Here is a 21,767-nt window from a genome sequence, read left to right as displayed (position 1 = left end):
ATTCTCCCTATCAGTCAGTGGCTTAGGAAATGGTATATGACAAACCTCTGGTCAGTGAGACATGAAGGGAATTTTTAGGAGACTAGAGGCTTCTGATAAAATGGCCAAGCTCTTTAAAAATGGCCATTTTGTAAGGCCAAGACAGGAGGAGCACTTGAGAACAGGAGCTTGAGACCAACCTGGGCAGCATAGTAAGACTCTCTCTCTACAGAAAATTAAAAAATAAAATGGCTGAGTGTGATCACACTCCTGTACTCCCAGCTATATACACCTGTACTCCCAGCTCTGGAGACTGAACAGAAGAATCACCTGAGCCTAGGAAGCTAAGGCTACAGTGAGCCATGTTCACACTACTGCAGTACAGCCTGGATAACATGTGAGACCCCATCTCAAAATAGTAATCATAATAATTTTAAAACGACCAGCTGGGCACAGGGGCTCATGTCTGTAATCCCAAGGTGGTGCATTCCTGTAATCCCAGCTACTCGGGAGGCTGAGGCAGGAGAATCGCTTGAACCCAGGAGGCAGAGGTTGCGGTGAGCCAAGGTCGTGCCATTGCACTCCAGCCTGGGCAACAGGAGCAAAACTTTATCTCAAAAAAAAAATGAAAAGAAAAAAGAAAAATATATATAAAGAATTAGTGTATGGGAGGCCGAGGCAGGAGGATCACTTCAGCCCAGGAGTTCGAGATCAACCTGGGCAAAATGGGAAAACCCCATCTCTACCAAAAATAGAAAAATTAGCTACTCAGGAGGCTGAGGTGGGAAACTCACCTGAGCCTGGGTAGTCGAGGTTGCAGTGAGCTGAGATCGCACCAGTGCACTCTAGCCTGGGTGACAGAGTGAGACCCTGTCTCAAAAAAAAAAAAAAAAAATTAGTGCACAAGAAAAAGAATTTGAGGGAAGAACTGAGAGAGCAAAACCCTGGAAGAGATGGGAGGGCTCTGAGGAGATAGACAGATGCCCCTTTCCCCAGGGGAAAGAGGGATGGTGAGTGGTGGTCAGTAAGCTTGCAAGGAAGGGAATGGGACTGTGTGTCAAGGGTACTCAAAGCCCCCAATAGCCATTATGTTATCATGTCTGTGAAGTCCCAGGGTGGCTCAAGACCCCAAGAAGGCCTAAGCCATGAAGAGAATGTCCTCCACCACTACCTCCCCGTGTGTCATTCCAAAGAAGGGACAGCAGAATTCAATATAAAAGTGTTTGTTAGGGGTTGAATTGTGTCCTTCAAAAAGATATATTAAAGTCCTAACCCCTGGCTCTTCAGAACGCAACTTCATTTGTAGGTAGGATCACTCCAGATATAATTAAATTAGGACCAGGTCACACTACAGCAGGGTGGGCCCCTAATCCAGTGTGACTGGCATCCTTCTAAGAAGGAGACTCAGAGACACGGGAGAGAACATCACGTGTTGATGATAGAGGCAGAGGAGAGACTGAAGTGCTGCAGCTGAAAGCCAAGGAAATGCCAAAGGTCGCCAGCAAAACCGGAAGCTGGGGGAGGAAAGGAAGGGTTCTTCCCTGCAGATTTCAGAGCCAGCATGGCCCTGCTGGCCCCTTGATTACAGACTTCTGGCCTCTAGAACTGAGAGAGAAGAAACGTCCGGTGTTCTTGGCATCCTTTCTGCAGTACTTTGCTGTTAGCAATTGTAGCAAACCAACAAAGGGCCAAAGAATTCCAATGTTTGTCCTGATAATTATTCCTTTATGGAGTTCTTTCTTTACATCTCTCCCTGACCCTCATTTTGGTGCCTCTGTTTTCCTGGTGCTCCAGGTATAGGCTTGGTCAACTGGTTGTGTTTCTCAGAACAGAATTTCTTTTCTCTCTGCCCCTGTAAAGTGTTTGGCGATCATCACAAAGACCTATTCCATGTTCTGCTTTTAGGATCCAGCTCTGATGAAACCAGAGTCAGCAACCTGGAGTCCCAGAAACCAACCTGGCTGAACCCCCACCTGTCACTAGGCAATAGCAGTGCCCTCAAAAACAGGAAGCCTTTGTCAAGGGACACACTTGGTTCTGGGAAGGAGACCCACAGTGACACAGTCGGGCTAAGGGAGCACCACAGACAGCAGATCACTTGCGAGGGTCACGGTGTCTTCCCCTTCTCACTACCCCCATAATCTTTGTCAGTAGCCCACCATCTCCCTACACTTATTTATTTACTTTTTCTTTCTTTCTTTTTGTCTTTTTTCAGGTTCTCACAAAATCTAAGTATATTTATTTATTTATTTATTTTTGAGCTGGAGTTTCGCTCTTGTTACCCAGGCTGGAGTGCAATGGTGTGGTCTTGGCTTGCTGCAACCTCCACCTCCTGGGTTCAAGAGATTCTCCTGTGTCAGCCTCCCAAGTAGCTGGGATTATAGGCATGCATCACCACATCCACTAATTTTTGTGTTTTTAGTAGAGATGGGGTTTTACCATGTCAGCCAGACTGGCCTGGATCTGCTGACCTCAGGTGATCCGCCCACCTCAGCCTCCCAAAGTGCGAGGATTACAGGCGTGAGGCACTGCACCGGGCTCCTACGCTTATTTTTTAAAAATAGGCTTGTTCCCAGAACCAAGCCGGGTCTGGCTGTGTTTTCTCAAGGCCCAATAATGACAAGCAGACAAACTAGGAAAGAAGGGAATTTATTTCTGTAACAGGATACAGGGAGAAGGCCGGAGATAATTCCATCAGACCAACTCAAAGTGTTACAATTTTCTTCGTGGTTATATTGGTTGGGCTTATGTACCTGCATGAAGTACAGTATTTGCCCAAGGCTGTTAGTAACTAATTTTGTTTCGACTAGAAGGTCACAGGCAAAAAAATGCTTGCCAAGTCCACTTAAAAGGCCTGTCTGCTGTGGTACCAGAGTGATGAGTTCTATCTTATTTCCTTTACAGCTTGGGCTGGAGAGCTGCCTTAGACTCTCCGATGAATCTATTCAAACAGCTGCCTCTGTTGCCTTGACTCAGATTCCGTCGACGCGAGATGGGTCCTGGCACTAGGAATGCCAGACCGTGTCTATTATTTTGACTTGCTCCAGGTTAGAGAGAAGCTCATGCAAGGAGCCTACTGCTCATGTGTTTCATTTCTAGCTTTGATGTCTGGGCACCAATTTCCCTAGGTTTAACTATTTGTTCAATGTTAAGGTGGCTCTATGGAAATCTGTCTGGGTAACTGAAGTGCTATGCAGGCCTGTCATGCAGGCCTGTCTGTATGATTGTCAGGGAGAATTGGCCTACCATAGGCTTTATTTTGTAGAGCAGTTTTAGGTTCACAGCAAAACCGAGCAGAAGGCACACACCTTCATTCATGGCAACCTTCCCCATTAGCAGCATCCCCCATCAGAGTGCAATATTTGCTGCAACTGATGAACCTGCATTGACACATCATTATCACATTAGGATTTGCTCTTGCTGTTGTACTTTCTATGGGTTTGGACAAACATATAATGACATGCATCGATCAATATAGTATCATGGATATTGCAGAGTAGTTTCACTGCCCTAAAAATCCTTGGTTACATACATTTTAAACACCTGTGAGGATGGCCTTCATGAGAGCAGGAGTGCTAATGACAGCATTTTGGATTTGGCATATGACATGGGAGCCTGAATATGGATTGCAATTGGAAGAAGAGGAAGCTTTGAGAAATTTGAGATCAATTCAAAATGAAAATTTAGAGAGAGAATTAGAAACTATTTCTCTTTAACATTCATATATACAAAGACAGCATTAACATTTTTGAACCTCACATTCTGGAAAAATCACTTTTGCTAGAAGGGTAATTATCTTTGTGAGGAATTGTTTCACTGGCTGGAGCTGAAATCTACTTGCACTATCACAAGTCAAAAGATAGAGCTGATCCTATATCCCAAGGATACGAGGTGTAACCAGGTATATAATCAGGACCTGGAGAGTCAGAAGAAGAGTGTTATGGCTGAGCTGTGCCCCTTTAAATCCAGAATGTAACTGTATTTGGAGGCTGGGCCTTTAAACAGCTGATTAAGGTAGAATGAGGTCATATGGGTGGGCCCTAATCCAGTGTGACCAGCAGGTTAGGGAAGAGACATGGACAGAGGGAGGACCATGTCAGTATAAAGGGAGAGGCAGCCACCTGCAAGCCAAGGAGACAGGCTTCAGTAGAAAGCAACCCTGTTGACACCTTCATCTCAGACTTCCAGTTTTCAGCACCATAAGAAAATAAATGTCTGTTGCTTAAGCCACCTTGTCAGTGGTACTTTGTTATGGTGGTTATAGCAAACCAGTACACAGAGGTCACAAAGTGACAAGTGCACCTCTGTGGAGCCAGGACCCTTCTTTTCTGTCCCTCTTGGCTCATTTGTGTATCTCTCTACAAACTAGCTTTATTTGACATGGAACACATAGGACAAAAATGGTCTCTCCAGCCTTGGGTCTAGGTGACCTCTCTCAGCTCCAGTGCCTCAAATCCACCGTAGGAATTTCCTAGAAGAGAAAATCAGACCAACTCAGTTGGGTCAAATGTCCATCCTGATGTAGCAAGACCTGTGGCAGTTGGGAGAGGAGCATCCTATGGTAGAAACATGGAGACCTGGCCACCGGATCTGCAGGAGATGCTGGTAATGAGTGACTCACATCTGGAGGTTGGGACTAGGCAGACATCTCAAAGGGTGATATACTACAGTTATTTTCAGCAAAACCTTAAAAGAGAAATTATATCTCAGACAAAGCTAACACAGTATGGCCTGTTTAGACAGGACCAAACTTCTTCTATTTTCTTCTTTTTCACTGGTTAGTGGATAGCAGAATGTAACAGAGGGAGGAAATGGCTCCAGCAGCTTATTCCAAAAGGCGTGGAGACCATTAAACAGCTAAGAAGTCGGTGATGACTTTAACCACAGCGGGAAAGAGGAGGAATGAGTGTCTCACACACAATCCTCAGCTGTTGTTTTGATTTTTCTTCCCTCTTTAGTACTGTTATTTTATTTTAAACCCATATAAAATGCACACACATGGAACAGACTGAAAAGGAAATATCCACTGTGCTTTTTTCTGCCTTTGTCCCCTAAGAGTGGACACAGAGCCCACATAGAAATAACGTTAGTCTGATGTTTTTGGAAAAATTTTGGCTGGACATAGTGGTTCACGCCTGTAATGCCAACACTTTGGGAGACCGAGGCGGGCATATCACTTGAGATCAGGAGGTAGAGACCAGTTTCACTGTGGCCAACATGGTCTACTAAAAATACAAAAAGTAGCTGATGTGGTGGTAGGCTCCTGTAATCCAAGCTACTTGGGAGGCTGAGGCAGGGAAATCACTTGAACCTGGGAGGTGGAGGTTGCAGTGAGCTGAGATTGTGCTACTGCAGTCCAGCCTGAGTGACAGAGTGAGACTCCATCTCAAAAAGAAAACAGCTGGCCAAGCAAGGAAATACACTTTTTTATAAAAGGAAAATTAGACTGGGTGCGGTGTCTCACGCCTGTAATCTCAGCACTTTGGGAGGCTGAGGCAGGTGGATCACCTGAGGTCAGGAGTTCAAGACCAGCCCAGCCAACATGGTGAAATCCTGCCTCTAGTAAAAATAAAAAATTAGCCAGATGAGGGGGCGGGCACCTGTAGTCCCAGCTCTTCGGGAGGCTGAGGCAGGAGAATAGCTTGAACCCAGGAGCCGGAGGTTGCAGTGAGCCGAGATCATGCCCATTGCACTCCAGCAGGCGGTACAGCTAGACTCTGTCTCAAAAAAAAAAGGCAGCTCTGATGTAACTGGTTTAATGGGTAGGGTGGAGTAGATGTAGGGAGTGAATCCAGAAAAGTGGAGAAGGGTGGTCGAGAGGGTGTGGGCGTGAGCCAGAGAGACAAAATTATAATTGTCTGCTTCCACCTATAGGCAGAAAAGAGGGTGTAACTCATAATGCTTGGAACATCTGAATATCTTTTTAGCCCAGGGAGGAAGGACACTGTTTATACTTTAAGAAAGAAATAGTGGTAGGATTGTGTGAGCATTTTTGAAGTTTTCTTTTTAACATTTTAATGTAGTTTCTGAATTGTCTACCACGAATCTGCTTTTACCATTTGAAAACAATGTGTATTTAAAAACAAATAGAGGTAATTTTGGAAGACACCAGGTTTTCAAAGTTTTAGTTCTGTTTTCTGAACACTCATAACGTGTGCATTGAGCAGACATGATTCATGAGCTGCCGTCCTGAAATCATTTTATCTGTCACTATTCTTTTAAATGGATTCAGCAGGGCCAGTTTTTCCGTGTCCCTGGATAAGGACTCAGGCAGTCCTTTAACATTTCGGGTCACTGATGTGTGATACGCAGTGTTCACACAGAAATGGGCAGTTCCAGTCCCCTGCAATATTCTAAACTCAAGACTAGGGTAAGAGGAGGTGTGTCTCTTCCATCATTGAGGGCAGCTTGCTGTGAGCCAGCGGGCCAGGCAATGGGTCCTTCTCTCTCTCCCCATCCAATGTTCTCCGCCTCCCCTAAACCCTCCAGTTTGCTCGCCATAGTTTGCAATGCCTGCGGGGTTGCTGGTTTCGTAGGGAGTAACTGGGAGACAAGAGAGGGCCGACAGGATTGAACTGTCTCTGCCACGAGTTTCCTTCTTGCTCTCTGGTCCTGGCAGATGTTCAGGGCCGATGTCTTCTCTGGTGGAGGTTTGTGTGGGTTCCTAAGAGCCCTTCCTCCTGCCACCCACGCAGGTGGGCACTTCCCACTGGAAGTTCCCTAACGGGGGGAAATTCTTCTCCTGTGGCTCACTGTGGTTTGCCCATGGCCTTGGGAATCCAGCAACACCTGCAGCTCTGTGCCCCTCCAGCTGGCCCTCTTGGACAAGACCTAAAGTAATCCACAATGGCTTTCTCACAGGTGCGGCCCCATCACCTCTGCCCCAGCTCGTGGGGGAGAGGCCTCCTCCCCTCAACCATCAGCAGAGCTGCCACATGGCTCACCCTTTCAATTTCTCAAATGGGAGTCACACACCAGCCTCCTGGGCCCCCTACCACATGGGACACACAGCTGTTGCCATCAGTGCCCCTCTTAGCAGCTTGAGGACAAGCGTCCCCGCTTTTCCTCCTCCGGAGCTGGGACTTAGAATGGATCAACAGCTTTCCCTAAAAAGTCCCTGCACAAATTCCTCCTATCTCTACACGTTCTGGGCTGTGATGTAGGTGAGGGTTAAAGCTTCTCATCAAAGACTGTAAAAGCTAGCCTCCTTACTTGGAACCTCAGGTTAGCACATGATCTTTCCCATCTGAGGGTCTCACCCAAAACCTCCATTTTAAAAAATGTTATTTTTATTTTTTTGTAGAGGCAGGGTCTCACTCTGTTGCTCAGGCTGGAGCACATTGGCACAATTACGACTGCAGCCTCAAACTCCTGGACTCAAGTGATCCTCCTGCTTCAGCCTCCCAAGTAGCTGGGACCACAGGCATGTACCACCATACCCAACTAGGTGTTAAATTTTTTGTAGAGATGGTATCTCACTGTGTTGCCCAGGCTCATCTCAAGCTCCTAGGCTCAAATGATCCTCCAGCCTTGGGCTCCCATAGTGCTGGGGTTACAGGCATGAACCACTGTACATGGCTCTGAAACTTCCATTTTTATATCCTATTATGTCCTATATAATACCTCCCAGAAAGCCAACTGCAGCCTCACCCAACCATAATTATTACTACATATTTTTATATTTATTACTAAATTTAATTTTAAAGAAAATAATATTACTTCATCCTTGAAAACTGTTTTTTTGTTTGGAAAATTAAACAATGCAACTGTACTTTATTTTTAGTCCATCCACTTAAAGAAATTAGGTGGCCAGGTCCGGTGGCTCATTCATGCCTGTAATCCTAGCACTTTGTGAGGCTGAGGCTGGCGGATCACCTGAGGTCAGGAGTTTAAGACCAACCTGACTAATACGGAGAAACCCTGTCTCTACTAAAAATACAAAAATGAGCTGGGCGTGGTGGCACGCTCCTGTAGTCCCAACTACTCAGGAGGCTGAGGCAGGAGAATTGCTTGAACCCAGGAGGCGGAGGTTGTAGTGAGCTGAGATCATGCCATTGCATTCCAGCCTGGACAATAAGAGCAAAACTCCATGGAAAGAATGAACGAAAGAATGAAAAAAAGGAAGGAAGGAAGGAAGGAAAGAGAGAGAGAGAAAGAAAGAAATAGAGAAAGGGAGAAAGAGAAAGAGAGAAAGAAAGAAAGAAGAAAGAAAGAGAAAGGAAAGAAAGAAAAGAAAAAGAAAAATTAGGTGTTGGAGGGGTTACATCACTCTAGCATTAAAGCTGGAAATGATAATACTTTTCATTATATAGCACTTTAGAGTTTAAATAGGAGTGCGTTCAAATTGCCTATTTCACCACTTGATTGTTCAAAATGAGGAGACACGAAAGAACTGTTAAGAAAAGATGGAGCCACAAATAAGACAAATAAGGCATCCCTTTGTGTCCGCCTCAAATCCATAAGCAAGTGAGGAAGCACACAAAGCATTTTAAAACTTTGGAAGAAGATTTGTACCTCGATCAAGATGACAATTTTATTACTGATCTCAAATATTCGTTCTCATTGATGATCATGCTATTTAAAAATTTTTGAATTTTTCTTGTTCTTCCCTGGAAGGAGGCTTTCAAACTTGGGAAGGGTTAACCCATGCTGGCTGGTGTGAGTGGTGTGAAATGACTGCTCTCCAGTGCTTCCCACAGGCAGGCCGAGACCGGTGGGGCTCCCCAGGTGGGGGTTTGAAGAGAATGTCAGTGCCCAAGCCACTCCATTACCCAGACAATGCACGCTTTTTGACTTGCTGCCTTAATTTCATCTGCAGAGTGGAAAGGGACTGCTCCCCACCAGGGTTAGTTCTTTTATTCGGGATAAAGCCTTGTTAATGATGGAGCTACTGCTTTCCGTCACAAAAATAAAAGGCAACTTTAAAAATTCTTTCCTCTTGCTGCTGCTGCTCCTCCTGTCCTCCCCGTCCCCCTCTTCCCCTCCCTCCTCCTCTCCCTCCCTCCCTCTCTATTTTGTTCTCTACCTAAACCTGCCTCTCCAATTTTACTGGCGCAGCAGACATCTTAGCACTTGCCTGGCGACTGAATTATGTTTTCCCCCTTGGGGAGAAATAATTGGCAGTCAGAAACCAAAGTCGTCTACCGCCCATGCCAAGTTCCTCCTTGTACCTGGGCATGAGGCGCAGAGTGCCTCAGGGAGTCACCCAGCCTCTATGAGGAAGTGGGCTAACCTTAGACCCTGTCTCCCAATGACTTCATCTCTTAGCTCTGTCTACCTATGTAAGAAATTTGATGAGAGCAAATGGGTTTCCCTCTGAGTCACATGGGCACGGTCGAACCTTCTTAGGCCCAGAGCCCGCAGCCACAGTGCTGTGCTCCTTCCTGGTCTGCGTTGGGGGACATTCCCACTGTCTATCACAGCCCACCCAACCAACGTCCGTGCCCAGGCATACTCAGGCTCACCTGGTTTCCCAGGGACAATTTTCACTTCAGGCTTGATAGGTGTGGTGAAATCCATCCTTGCCACATCTTTTAATGTGACCTGGATTTTTCAGACAAGATTGGGGGTATTCAGGATGGTATGGCCATAGACACCATGACCTGGATCTTTCAATACAATGTTGACTTATTGTTTAATTAGTTTCTTAGATTTTGCATCCAAAAAATGTTTGTTGAGTGCTTCCACCCCTTTGAGTCCTATGCCAGCTGGTAGCAGGGGCCCAGGAAAGGGTTCCAGCCTATAGAGACTGTCAATCCGACAGAAAATCCCATGTGTCTCCTTCTGTCTCTGCCTACCAGCCTGCTAAGGATTCAGTGTACAAGATGCCTCTGGGGCTTATTCAGATCCTCTCAGCCTCACTCACAGACTGTCCAACTACAGCTGCAGCCGCCGGATAGTGCAGGCTCTGATGGCTTTGTGAAGGTGCAGCCTCAACAGGCCCATGTCAAACACCTCTCACGTCCCTCTGCAGGGCTTCCTGGATGCCATCCACGGCACCTGCTTAGTACCTGTGCATTTGTAACACGAAGGGGTTAACCCCTGCAGGGCATCCTTGGCCAGCAGATGACAAGAGCTTCCTTTTTTCATTGCTTTGTGAGGACAGTAAATCAGAAGCAATACCACGACCTGGGAGATACTGCAGTGATCAGCACCACCATCAAAGATGAAGGATGTAGGGGGTGTGAGCCCCATCATATCCTGGTAATTCTCTGGGTGGTCCCTGCACACCCCGGATGGACATGGCAGATGCCAGTGAATTATATGAACATAAAAATTGGTAGCCTATGGCACCACCTCTGCTGGATGTGATGTCTTTATGGGAGCACATGGTCTCTTGTTTTGGCATGTGGCATGCAGCTATTGATCTGGCAAAGGCATTTTTTTTTTCAATTGTCATCAATAAAAAGTATCAAAAGCAGCTTGCTTTTACAGGGAAGTACTCCAGGATTTTGTCAAGTCTCCTATTCTTTGTCATAATAAAATCTATAGGAACATTGATGATCTAGACATTCTGGAAGCCCCCAGGCCAGTTTACTTTATTGATAGCATGCTTAGTGGACTTGCTCAGTACAAACTGGCAAGAACTCTAGATGCCCTAGTAAAATACGAGTGGCTGAGAGTGAGAGATAAACACCATGAAGATATAAGAATCCGTTACTTGGGTAAAGATTTTAGGGTTCATGTGGTCTGGACAAAGAAGGGAAAGCCACCTCGGGAAAAGGAGAAGTGGCTGCACCTCAACTCTTCTACCGGTTAAAAAAAGATTAGGCACTTCATGAGGCTCTTTGGGTTGTGGAGAGACTTGGAAATGCCACTCTCATCCATTTGTAGGGTGGTTTGGAAGGCCACCAGCTGTTCCTGTTTTTGTTTTTGTTTTGAGACAGGCTCTGGCTCTGTCACCCAGGCTGGAGTACAGTGGCTTGATCACAGCTTACAGCAGCCTGGACCTCCCAGGCTCAACAATCTTCTCACCTCAGCCACCCAAGTAGTTGGGACCACAGGTGCCTGCTTCCATACCTGGTTAATTTTTAAAGCTTTTTGAATAAATGGTGTTGGGTGGATGGATCCAAGATGGCTGATGAGGAGCTGCTCAGGATTGCAGCTCCCAGCGAAAACGTGGAGGGTGAGTGGATGTTGCACTTCCAGACAGATATTTATTGCCCACAGACCAGAAGATTCCTAGGCGGAGGAGCCCCACAGGTCACCAGCATAGTTGTTTTGGCCCGCACAGCTGTTTTGGCCAGCGCCTCAGCACAGCGATTCTCTGTACAAAATACACGGGTCCGGGCGCTGTTTTAGCTAGTGATTGGAGCTCCTGGGAGATAGAGTCGCCCATTCAACTGATAAAAAAAAGGGGACTGAAACAGGAAGCCAGGCCAGGAGACTCCCGGGCAAAAAAGTGCCACGAATCTCAATGTGGCTGTTTCAGCTGGCGCAGTGGGTCACTGCACGGGAAATCACACAGATCCCAGCACATTTTCAACAGGTGACTGAAACACCTGGGAGACAGAGTCAACCGTTCAACTAAAAAAAAGGTGTGGGGGCTCTGAGGCAGGGAGCCAGGTGATCAGGCTTGGCTGGTCCCACCACCACAAAAAAATAGCAATCGGAAATGCTCTGGATTGAGAGTTTCACAGCAAGCACAGCTGAACCCGGGATGGTCCAGCTCTGTGGAGGAGGGGCGTCCGCCATTACCGAGGCAGTCCACCACTACGGAGGTAGTCCGCCATTGCTGAAGCAGCCCACCATTACGGAGAGAGTCTGCCATTACAGAGGTGGCCCGCCATTGCTGAGGCAGTTCTAACTATACCCGTATAAACAGGACTGCAGGAAAGGTCACATGGCAGCTGGGCGGAGCCCATAGCAGCTCAGCAAAGCATCTGCAGGCAAATAGTGACTAGGCTGCCGCCTCGCTGGGCAAGGCATCCCTGAAAAAAGGCAGCAGCAAACAGGAACTCATAATTAAAGCCCTAACTACCTGGGACAGAGCACCTGGGGGAAAAAAAAGTGGTTTATGAGTTCTGCTGCAGCAGGCTTAAACGTACCCGCCCAGCAGCTCTGAATGAACAACGGAGCTCACAGCTCAGCACTTGAGCTCCTATAAAGGACAGACTGTCTCCTCAAGCAGCTCCCTGACCCTCGTATATCCAAAGAGTCACATCATAAAGGAGAGCTCAGACTGACATCTGGTGGGTATCTTTCTGGGAAAAATACAGCAGAAGAAGAAACTGGCAGCAACCCTTACTGTTCTGCAGCTGCTGCAGGTGATCCCCAGGCAAGCAGGGCCTGGAGTGGACCTCAGCAGTCCTACAGCAGAAGGGGCCTGACTGGTAGAAGGAAAACTAAGAAACAAAGAAATAACTTCATTGTCAACAAACTGGAGACCCAATCTGAAAGTCAACAACTACAAATATGAGAGGTGGATAAATCCACAAAGATCGGAAGAAACCAGCACAAAAAGGATGAAAACACCTGAAACCAGAATGTCTCTCTTCCTACAAGGGATCACAACTCCTCACCAGCAAGGCAGCAAGGCTGGATGGAGAATGAGTGTGATGAATTGACAGAATCAGGCTTCAGAAGGTGGGTATAAGAAACTTCTGTGCGCTAAAAAACATGTTCTAACCCAATGCAAAGAAACTAAGAACCTTGAAAAAAGATTTGATGAAATGCTAACGAGAATGGACAACATAGAGAGGAATATAAGTTAATTGATGGAGCTGAAAAACACAGCACGAGAACTTTGCAAAGTATGCACAAGTTTCAACAGCCGAATTGACCAAGCAGAAGAAAGGATATCAGAGGTCGAAGATCAGCTCAGTGAAATAAAACAAGAAGCGAAGATTAGAGAAAAAAGGGTAAAAAGGAATGAACAAAGTCTCCAAGAAATATGGGACTGTGTGAAAAGACCTAATCTATGTTTGACAGATGTACCTGAATGTGACAGAGAGAATCAATCCAAGCTGGAAAATACTCTTCAGGATATTATCCAGGAAAACTTCCCCAACCTAGTAAGGCAGGCCAATACTCAAGTCCAGGAAATACAGAGAACGCCACGAAGATATTCCTCAGGAAGAGCAACCCCAAGGCACTTAATCGTCAGATTCACCAGGGTTGAAATGAGGGAGAAAATGCTAAAGGCAGCCAGAGAGAAAGGTCGGGATACCCACAAAGGGAAGCCCATCAGACTCACAGCAGATCTCTCAGCAGAAACCCTACAAGCCAAAAGAGAGTGGGGGCCAATATTCAACATCCTTAAAGAAAAGAACTTGCAACCCAGAATTTTATATCCAGCCAAACTAAGCTTCATAAGTGAAGGAAAAATAAAATCCTTTGCAAACAAGCAAGTACTCAGATATTTCATCACCACCAGGCCTGCTTTACAAAAGCTCCTGAAAGAGGCACTAAACATAGAAAGGAACCACCAGTACCAGCCACTCCAAAAACATACCAAATGGTAAAGATCATCAACACAAGGAAGAAACTGCATCAACTAACAGGCAAAATAGTCAGCTAGCATCAAAATGGCAGGATCAAATTCACACATAACAATATTAACCCTAAATATAAATGGGCTAAATGCCCCAATCAAAGGACACAGACTGGTAAATTGGATAAAAAGCCAAAACCCATCAGTGTGCTGTGTCCAGGAATCCCACCTCACATGCAAGGATACGCAAAGGCTCAAAATAAAGGGATGGAGGAAGATTTACCAAGCAAATGGAGAGGAAAAAAAAGCAGGAGTTGCAATTCTCATCTCAGATAAAAGAGACTTTAAACCAACAAAGATCAAAAGAGACAAAGAAGGACATTACATAATGGTAAAAGGATCAATGCAACAAGAAGAGCTAACAGTCCTAAATATATACGCACCCAATACAGGAGCACCCAGATACATAATGCAAGTTCTTAATGACTTACAAAGAGACTTAGACTCCCACACAATAATAGTGGGAGACTTTAACACCCCATTGTCAATATTAGACAGATCAACCAGACAGAAAATTAACAAGGATATCCAGAACTTGAACTCAGACCTGGACCATGCAAACTTAATAGACATTTACAGAACTCTCCACCCCAAATCCACAGAATATACATTCTTCTCAGCACCACATCACACCTACTCTAAAATTGACCACATAATTGGAAGTAAATCACTCCTCAGCAAATGCAAAAGAATAGAAATCATAACAGTCTCTCAGACCACAGTGCAATCAAGTTAGAACTCAAAATTGAGAAACTAATTTAGAACCACACAGCTTCATGGAAACTGAACAATTGGCACTTGAATGTTGACTGGATAAACAATGAAATGAAGTCAAAAATAAAGATATTCTTTGAAACCAACGAGAATGAAGACACAACATACCAGAATCTCTGGGACACATTTAAAGCAGTCTCTAGAGGAAAATATATAGCAATAAATGCCCACATGAGAAGAAAGGAAAGATCTAAAATTGACACCCTATCATTAAAATTGAAAGAGCTAGAGGAGCAAGATCAAAAAAATTCAAAAGTTAGCAGAGAACAAGAAATAACTAAGATCAGAGCAGAACTGAAGGAGATAGAGACACAAAAAACCCTTCAAAAAATCAATAGATCCAGGAACTGGTTTTTTGAAAAGATCAACGAAGTAGACAGACCACTAGCCAGGTTAATAAAAAAGAAAAGAGAGAAGAATCAAATAGATGCAATAAAAAACGGTAAAGGGGATATCATCACGAATTCCACAGAAATGCATACCATCATCAGGGATTATTACAAACAACTCTACGCGCATAAACTAATAAACCTAGAAGAAATGGATAAATTCCTGGACACTTCCATCCTCCCGAGCCTAAACCAGGAAGAAGCTGAAACCCTGAATAGACCAATAACAAGGTCTGAAATTGAGCCAGCAATTAAGAACCTACCACCCAAAAAAAGCCCAGATCCAAACGGGTTCACAGCCGAATTCTACCAGACATACAAAGAGGAGCTGGTACCATTCCTTCTGAAACTATTCCAAATAATCCAAAAAGAGGGAATCCTTCCCAAATCATTTCATGAGACCAACATCATCTTGATACCAAAACCCGGCAGAGACTCGGCAAGAAAAGAAAACTTCAGGACATATCCATGATGAACATAGATGCAAAAATCTTCAATAAAATACTGGCAAACCAATTGCAACAGCACATCAAAAAGCTTATCCACCATGATCAAGTAGGATTCATCCTGGGGATGCAAGGCTGGTTCAACATACACAAGTTTATAAATGTAATCCACCACATAAACAGAACCAAAGACAAAAACCACATGATTATCTCAATAGATGCAGAGAAGGCCTTTGACAAAATTCAACAGCCCTTTATGCTAAAAGCCGTCAATAAACTAGGTATTGAGGGAACATATCTCAAAATAATAAAAGCTATTTACGACAAACCAACAGCCAATATCATACTGAATGGGCAAAAACTGGAAGAATTCCCTTTGAAATTTTGCACTAGACAAGGATACCCTCTCTCACCACTCCTATTCAATATAGTATTGGAAGTTCTAGCCAGAGCAATCAGGTGAGAAACAGAAATAAAGGGTATTCTGATAGGAAAGGAGGAAGTCAAATTGTCTCTTTTTGCAGATGACATGATTGTATATCTAGAAGACCCCATCGTCTCAGCCCAAAATTTCCAAAAGCTGATAAGCAACTTCGGTAAAGTCTCAGGATACAAATCAATGTGCAAAAATCACAAGCATTCCTATACACCAATAACAGACTTAAAGAGAGTCACATCAAGAACAAACTGCCATTCACAATTGCTACAAAAAGAATAAAACACCTAGGAATACAACTAGCAAGGAATGTAAAGGACCTCTTCAAGGAGAACTACAAGCCACTGCTCAATGAAATAAGAGAGGACACAAACAGGTGGAGCAACATTCCATGTTCATGGTTAAGAAGAATCAATATCGTGAACATGGCCATACTGCCCAAAGTAATTTACAGATTCAACAGTATCCCCATCAAGCTACCAATGACCTTCTTCACATAACTGGAAAAAACCACCTTAAACTTCATATGGAACCAAAAGAGAGCCCACATAGCCAAGTCAATTCTAAGCAAAAAAAAAAAAAAAAAAAAAGCAGGAGGCATCACACTACCAGACTCCAAACTATGCTACAAGGCACAGTAATCAAAACAGCATGGTAATGGTACCAAAACAGAGATATAGACAAATGGAACAGAACAGAGGCCTTGGAGGCAACACCACACATCTACAACCAACCAATCTTTGACAAACCTGACAAAAACAAGCAATGGGGAAAGGATTCCCTGTTCAATAAATGGTGTTGGGAAAACTGGCTAGCCATGTGCAGAAAGCAGAAACTGGACCCCTTCCTGACACCTTACACTAAAATTAACTCCAGATGGATTAAAGACTTAAACATAAGACCTAACATCATAAAAACCGTAGAAGAAAATCTAGGCAAAACCATTCAGGACATAGGTGTAGGCAACGACTTCATGACCAAAACACCAGAAGCACTGGCAACAAAAGCCAAAATAGACAAATGGGACCTAATCAAATTCCACAGTTTCTGCACAGCAAAAGAAACAGTCATCAGAGTGAATCAGCAACCAACATAATGGGAAAAAATTTTTGCAATCTACCCATCTGACAAAGGCCTAATAGCCAGAATCTACAAAGAACTAAAACAGATTTATGAGAAAAAAACAAACAAGCCCATTCAAAAGTGGGCGAAGGATATGAACAGACACTTTACAAAAGAAGACATACATGAGGCCAACAAACATACGAAAAAATGCTCATCATCACTGGTCATTAGAGAAATGCAAATCAAAACTACATTGAGATACCATCTCACGCCAGTTATGGCGATCATTAAAAAATCTAGAGACAACAGATGCTGGAGAGGATGTGGAGAAATAGGAACACTTACACTGTTGGTGGGAATGTAAACTGGTTCAACCATTGTGGAAGACAGTGTGACGATTCCTCAAGGAACTAGAAATAGAAATTCCATTTGACACAGCAATCCCATTACTGGGTATATATCCAAAGGATTATAAATCGTTGTACTATAAGGGCACATGAACACGAATGTTCATTGCAGCACTGTTTATAATAGCAAAGACCTGGAACCAACCCAAATGCCCATCGATGATAGACTGGACAGGGAAAATGTGGCACATATACACCATGGAATATTATGCAGCCATCAAAAACGATGAGTTTATGTCCGTTGTAGGGACATGGATGAACCTGGAAACCATCATTCTCAGCACACTGACACAAGAACAGAAAATCAAACACCACATGTTCTCACTCATAGCTGGGTGTTGAACAATGAGAACACATGGACACAGGGAGGGGAGCATCACACACTGGGGCCTATTGGGGGTAAATAGGGGAGGGACAGCAGGGGTTGGGGAGTTGGGGAGAGATAGCATGGGGAGAAATACCAGATATAGTTGATGAGGAGGAAGGCAGCAAATCACACTGCCATGTGTGTACCTATGCAACAATCTTGCATGTTCTTCACATGTACCCCCAAACCTAAAATGCAATAAAAAAAAATTTAAAGCTTTTTGTAGAGATGGGACCCCACTATGTTGTCCAGGCTGATCTTGAAATCCTGGGTTCAAGTGATCCTCCCATCTTGGCCTCCCAAAGTGTTGGGATTACAGGCGTGAGCCACTGTGCCCAGCCTAGGCCCACCAGTTTTATGTGGGGTTCAGGTCAAGAGAGGGCTCTGCAGTGGGTCCAGGCTACCCTTGCATTCAGGTGCTATGAGCCAGCAGAAGCGATGCTGTTGGATGTATGTGTGGTGATGAGGAGGTTGTATGCCAAGTCCTTAGCATTCTGAAGTCATGCCGTTCTGCAGCAGAGAACTACTTGCCCTTTGAAAAACAACTCCTGATGTGTTCCTGGCCTTAGCAGGGACTGACTTCTTCTCCAGAGCACCAAGTACTTCTGTGATGGAGCTGACCATCGTGAGCTGGGGATACTCAGCCGTGCCATGTCAGAAGCTCCGAAGGTAATGCTGCATTCGAGGTCAGTCCTGAGCAGGCCCAGAGGAGCTGAGTATTAATTACGTAGACAGGTGGCCTGGAATCCCAAGGAAACAATCTGTATGGCAATGATGCCTCTGCCTCAACTCAACCCTGGGGCTTCATTGGGGATTGGGGTTGGTGGAAGGAGGAGCGTTTCCTCATGAGCTGGGAGAGGTAGACAAAATTCCGTGCTGGTTCACAGATGGTTTATCATGAAATTTTGGTGCTAGCCATAAATGGATTGCTGCCACTGTTGGAAGTGGCCTTAAAAACAGTGCTGAAAGAAATTCTTCCAGTGGTGCAAGTGGTATTCTCAATTGTACCCCTATGTGGAAAGTGGTCAGAGGTACAAGTGTCCATAGATTACTGGGCAGTGGCAAATGGCTTGACTGGTCAGCGGCCAGACGGGGATATGACTGGTAGACTTGAACTACATGTAATTAATGAAATTAAATGCAAGAAACATAGATGGCCTATTTTAGATATACCTTAACCTTGCATGAAGAGATAAGAGCTGGTGAGGTCCGTGACCTGTATACTTAGAGATGAGATCCAGGGTTTGATACGTAAGCAGTCCTGTGTCATAACTGCCCATGTGTTAGTAGAAAATTCAGCTGCCTAATATCTACTGTCAGGAAAACGGATTCCTGCTTCTGAAAAATTGTTGCATCTCCCTCAAGTGAACACTTTCCTGTAGGGTGGTAATCAACTTGGGGTTTCATAGAACTTACAAAAGAGATTTTATTTTCTGCTTTGTGCCTGCCTATTAATAAATATTTATTTATTCAATATTTATGCATGTGTAAGAGTCCCATTTGAGACATGTTTTCTTCTTTTCCTTTTTTTTCTTTTTTGCTTTTTTCTTTCTTTCTTTCTTTTTTTTTTTTTAAATACAAAAGGATTTATGAAAAAACCAGTAAGACACTACTAAATCATGACACTGTCACACTGGGCTTTTAACACAAGACTTGCTCTACAATACTGGGGGGAAGGGCATAAAACACAAATTGATTCTGAAGCATAGCAATTAAGAAATAAAACAATGAAAGCAAATTTCTTTTAACGAGAACTCAGAATTAAACTTCAGGGGGACCCAACGTCATACTTCCATTCGGGGACTTGATACAAAAAATTTAGTTTGAACTGCTATTAGCAGGTGGCAGGAGCCACCTTCAAATGAATCTTCAAATTGGAAAATACTGCTTCACCACCTGCTGGGGATAAGTTGCAAATGGAATAATTTAGTATGGTTTGTAGCTATTTTGATGATCACCTCGCCTGGATACCTTCCCATAACCAGTCTGCTGGTCGCTATAATCTCCATATCCATAGTAGTTGTTGTAACCAGTGTAGTCATATCCTCCATAACCACCGTAACCTTGGCTGTTATATCCATAGTTGCCATAGCCTTGATTCCAATAGTTACTATATCCCTGGTTCCAGTTTTGACTGGGGCCACCACCTCTTCCACGAGCTCTTCCTACAAATCCTCCTCCAGATCCCCACTGTTGCTGTTGCTGATACTGTTCCTTCTACATGGCTACTTTTATTTCACATTTACTAAGACCAACATTGTGGTATTTCTTTTCCATTATCTTCTTCACTGGTTCTTCTTCCTTAAAGGTAATAAAGCAGAAGCCACGCCTCTTATTGATCTTTCTTTGTAGTGTCCCAGCTAAGGCCTCCTATAAACATTTTCCTCTTATTGGTCTTGTTGTCCATGGGGAGCTCTATGGATTCCACCCCACCAAAACCACCAAAGTACTCCCTTATTTTCTCTTCAGGTGTATCTGGAGAAAGGCCACCAACAAAAATTTTTTTAACCGGCTCTTTTGTTTTCATGGCTTTGGCCCTTTTAGGATCAATCACCTTCCCATTCAATTTATGTTCTTTCTGATCCATAACCTTATTTACACTCTCCGATTCTTTAAACAGCACAAAGCCAAAACCCCTTGATCACCCTGTGATAGGATCTAACTTCAGAGTGCAGTCTACAACTTCACCAAATTTGGAAAACTAGTCCTTCAGATCTCTCTTTGTAGTGTCCCAGCTAAGGCCTCCTATAAACATTTTCCGTTCTTCCCGCTGTGCCGCAGTGTGTCGTGGGGAGGAGTTTGAAAGGCAACAAGAAACTCGGAGCATTTCAACAGACCCAATTTGGTCTGCATGTCAAATTGTAGGGCCTATATGAGCATGCCATTGTGCGACAGCGTACCGTGGAGAAAATGAGGAAAGTCCTAAGGCGAAACTTACTCAAAATCCCAAGAAAACATTCGGCCTGAAGCCGACAAGGGAGAGGCAGAGGTAGACAGCCTACGCGTCCCCCAAACGTGATTATAAACAATCGCATCGTCTCTGGATGGTGGAGAAGCACCAAATAAACCTTAGTAATACAAACAGGGAAGCTTTTTGTCTCTATCTGCGTTTTTATGCCCAAGACTTTAGAAAAAGGAAAAAAGAGGGGACAGCGTGAAAAGAAAAAAGGTACCCCTCGACAGGCGGGAAAAAATCCTGGCGGCTCCCTTTTTTTTTTTTTTTTTTTTGAGACAGAGTTTGCCCAAGCTGGAGAGCAATGGTGCAATCTTGGCTCACAGCAACCTTCGCCTCCTGGGTTCAAGTGATTCTCCTGCCTCAGCCTCCCTAGTAGCTGAGATTATAAGGCATGTGCCACCACGCCCAGCTTGTTTTTATATTTTTAATAGAGATAGGGTTTCACCATATTGGCCAGACTGGTCTCAAACTCCTGACCACCTGCCTCACCCTCCCAAAGTGCTGGGATCATAGGCATGAGCCTCCATGCCTGGCGGGACACGTTTTCATAATAGTTTAGCACTAACTGTAGGCAATCTTGACTCACTTCAAATATTTTGGTGGCTACCATTATTTGCCTAAGAGTCCTGCATGCCCACATTAGCTTAGGAAGCTTGCAACACAAACAACTGGGCATGGGTTAGAGTCCTGGTCCTGATCCAAATATCAAATTTATTATTACAGCAGAAAAGTAATTACAACAGTGCAGTACTGTTACAGGGATAGATTAACAGGTCAGGAAAAAGTTCCCAGAAACATAGATATGGGCGTCTGGTTTGTGGCAGAGGTGTACCATGGAACAGTGAGGGAAAGGCTATATTTTTAAAGAACAGCTCCAGGAGAATTAGGCACCCGTATGGCCACAAAATGAAATTAGGCCCCCATCTCACGCCATCCATCAGAATAAATTCCAGGTGGATTAAGGCTTATACATAAAGACAAAACTATAAAAGATTCACAAGTTTGTTTGAAAGAAAATCTTCATGATTTGTTGTACAAGACAAAAAGAGCTCTAGTCATGTAGAAAAGTGCAATAAGTTGACTACATTTAAAAAGAAGAATTTCTGTCCATCTAGAATATATAAAGAATGATCATAATTAATAAGAAAAAGACCACCCAGTTGTTTTTTTTTTAAATGGGCAAAATACTTGAACAAGCATTTTACAAAAGAGGAATTCCAAATGTCAGTTCCTCTTTTGTAAAGGGGCTCAACCTCCAGTGAAATACAACTTCACACTAATCAGATGGGAAAAAGTGGACTTGTACTGCAATGCTGTCTCTGTCATAAATTCAAACACACACCTCTCTCTTTCTGGACACTCAATTCTGTTTTAGAGACCCTCCATTTTATCAGCTTAGAGAATAAACCCCTGTCTTATGTTGAGATGGAAGAGGGGGAGTTTCTACTGCATAGAA

At 44.1% G+C, this 21,767-nt stretch overlaps 1 pseudogene across 1 annotated transcript; it reads right to left on the bottom strand.

The window, feature by feature from the left end:
• Positions 1–18,879: 18,879 nt before the first annotated feature.
• Positions 18,880–20,127, bottom strand: LOC116561522 (annotated as a pseudogene). Its single transcript, XR_004273470.1, has 2 exons — positions 19,740–20,127; positions 18,880–19,684 (listed from the first exon to the last, which is right to left on the bottom strand). The product of XR_004273470.1 is annotated as a heterogeneous nuclear ribonucleoprotein D0-like (transcript).
• Between the last annotated feature and the right edge of the window lie 1,640 nt (positions 20,128–21,767).

Source organism: Sapajus apella, unplaced genomic scaffold, assembly GCF_009761245.1.
Source record: "Sapajus apella isolate SASKATOON/1434 unplaced genomic scaffold, GSC_monkey_1.0 scaffold29, whole genome shotgun sequence".
Lineage (NCBI taxonomy): Eukaryota > Metazoa > Chordata > Mammalia > Primates > Cebidae > Sapajus > Sapajus apella.
This window is presented reverse-complemented; position numbering and strand designations above follow the sequence as displayed.